The sequence below is a fragment of the Marmota marmota genome, unplaced genomic scaffold (genome assembly GCF_001458135.2).
Source record: "Marmota marmota marmota unplaced genomic scaffold, marMar, whole genome shotgun sequence".
Taxonomy (NCBI): Eukaryota; Metazoa; Chordata; class Mammalia; order Rodentia; family Sciuridae; genus Marmota; species Marmota marmota.
Window position 1 is genome coordinate 3,291,852 of NW_026000305.1, and position 3,122 is coordinate 3,294,973.

The window sequence follows — 3,122 nt, forward strand, 5'->3', positions numbered from 1 at the left end:
ATTAATTTACATGCTATTTTATTTTTGCAGCCTATCTTTTTGGGGGAGCCAAAACTTGCTATTTTGTAAGGTATTATAAGTGCAAGATGCTCATAAGAATTCAATAAAGTTTATAGGACTCTCCTAGCTTTTTGAATTTTGAATTGATGCTAAAGCATTATTAATGATGATATGTGTGTATGTGTATATATGTATATATGCGTGTGTGTGTATATATATATATATATATATATAGAGAGAGAGAGAGAGAGAGAGAGAGAGAGCACATAGCCAAGTTATAAGGCATTCAGATGATCTTTCAGGCTATTCACATTATCAAAAAAGGAAATGAGTATTGTGTACTCTAATAGTAGGGATGAATCATGCAGGAATTCAAAAAAAAATGGATAGTTTAAATTGGATCAAGAAAAATGAGGCAGAATAAGGGGTCAGGCTTCAAGCAACAGCAACACATGATGAGAGCCACCATGGGCTCTGGAGTAATATGCCTTCTCAATTTCCAACTGTTAGAAGAACTTGAAGAAGGACAGAAAAGAGTAGAAGATGGCACAGTTAGTTGGGGTCTAGAAGATGACAAAGACACAACACTTCCAAAATGGACAGGGATAGTAACTGGACTCCAAGAACAATTTACAAAAACTGAGTACAAAGTATTTAAAAGTGTGGACCTAAATACCCAGAAATATCCTCCTTTGTAATATTTTAACAAAGTTTAATATGAATGGTGTTAATAGTTCTAATGGAATGGTCAATCCAAGAGCCATATCACTGCTAGCAAAATGGAAGAATTTATAGAGCATCAAAATTGTTCTGCAAGAGCTGCTGAGCTTAATGATGTCTAAAGAAAATATGAAAATACCTCAGCTGCCAAAAGGGACAGCAATTAATATAAAAGAAAAAACCTCCCCCAATTCTATTTAAGCTGTCTTCATATTCCACAGTAGTGAATTTTCTAGATTTGTCTTATAGACCTCAAAGTACTGGAGAGAAAGCTCCCATTCAAAGGCAATTTATCTTAAGATACTATAAATGATACTGATGTTTTGTCCATTTAAATATGTAATTTGTGCTATAAAAAAGAAGCAGAAGGTACATAGAAGGCAATGTTTTAATTAATTTTATGTATTCTTTTTAGATATGCATGATAGAGTGTATTCTGAGATATTATGCATAAATGGAGTAAAACTTATTCTAATTAGGGTCCTAGTCTTGTGGTTGTACATAATATGGAGATTCATTGTGGTGTATTCATATATGATCATAGGAAAGTTATGTGTGTTTCATTCTACTGTCTTTCCTTCTCTTATCACCCCTCCCTTCCCTTCATTCCCCCTTTGTCTAATCCACTGAACTTTTATCACCCCCCCCATAATGTGTGTTATTATCCACATATCAGAGAGAACATTCTGCCTTTGTTTTTTTTGGGGGGGGGTCGGGGTATTTCTTTAACTTAGCATGATAGCCTCCAGATCCATCCATTTACCAGCAAATGGCTAAAGTCATTTTTAAGGCTGAATAATATTCCATTCTGATATATATTACATTTTCTTTATTAATTCATCAGTTGAGAGGCACCTAGGTTGGTTCCATAGCTTGGCTATTGGGCTATTGTGAATTGAGCTGCTATGAACATTGATGTGGCTGTGTCACTGTAGTATCCTGATTTTAAGACCTTTGCATATTTACTGAGGAGTGGGGTAACTGGGTCAAATATTGGTTCTATTCCAAGTTTTCTGAAGAATCTCCATACTGCTTTCCAAAGTGATTGCACCAATCTGCAGTCCCCGAGCAATGTATGAGTGTACCTCTCCCCCCACATCCTCACCAACATTTATTGTTGTATGTAAAATTGATATCTGAGAAGGCTATAACTTAAAATATGCTAACTTCAGTTAGACAAATCAATATTCTTTTTTCCTATTTTGAAAATTAGAAAAACAAAATAAAGCTAAATGTTTAGATAAGCAGTCTTCTGTATGAACTGTGTAAAGCAATGTATCATAGTATGGTAATAAAAAAATATAACTAATATTTACAGTTATTTTTAACTCATTTTCTACATTTTTGTGTAGGTATGTGTGTGTGTGTATATATATATATATATATATATACACACACACACATATGTGTATGTGTATGTATTCATATGTGCAGAGATATATAATTAAATTGATACATTAATATAATTGATCTAATTTGGGGAATCCATACCCCAAAATTTTTAATGGGGTACACAAAGTTTGGAGATTGCTGGTTTGGAGAATGATATAAATTAAATCAGATAACTTTTAGAAATTCGTCATGCCTGAAATCAAAAGCTTCCGTTTCCCCACTCAATCTGCTTCTCTACTTGACCTATGTATTCTATCACTGTCATTCTCCTAGTAATCTACACTAGGAACTTGGGAATCATTTCTCCTCTCTTCTCTTATCCATCACATAAAATTAGTTGTCACTTCCTTCCTTCCTTCCTTCCTTCCTTCCTTCCTTCCTTCCTTCCTTCCTTCCTTTATTTCTTTCTATCCATACTAAGAACTAAACCCAGGGACACCTTACCACTGAGTTATTTCCACAGTCTATTATTATTATTATTATTATTATTATTATTAATTTTAAACTATGTTTAATTAGGCTGCCAAGGCAGGCCTTGAATTCACAATCTTCCTGACTCATCCTCCCAAGTTGCTAGGGTTCCAGGTATGCACCATAGTGCTTACCTTGACACATCTATTTCTGAAACATCTTTCATATTTGCCTCTTCCTTTTTAATTCTACTCCCATAATACTAGTTTGTATTATAATTAGTTTTTTAAAAGCACGGATTGCTGAAATGTACTTACAGTCTCTTATTTGCTCCTCTCTCTTGAACCAATTTCACCCATCAATTTCATCAATTTTTTTTTCTGCCTGCACATCTAATCCCTACTATTAGAGGAGTGTCTACTTAAAGGAAAACAGTCATGGGTTGCACCTTTTATCTCTTTATTCATGGTGTTTTGCATATGATGGACACTCAAATAGGTCCAAATAGATAAAACTAGACTGGGATTTGACTTTCTTTCAAAAACTGGGAATTAGGGTTCAGGCCTTAGGGTATGGACCTCCTATAACTCTTCCCAGTT

General features: G+C 34.2%; 1 pseudogene; it reads left to right on the forward strand.

Annotated features, from left to right (window-relative positions):
* The first annotated feature begins 455 nt into the window (after nucleotides 1-455).
* LOC107156039 lies at nucleotides 456-921 on the forward strand (annotated as a pseudogene).
* Nucleotides 922-3,122: the final 2,201 nt, after the last annotated feature.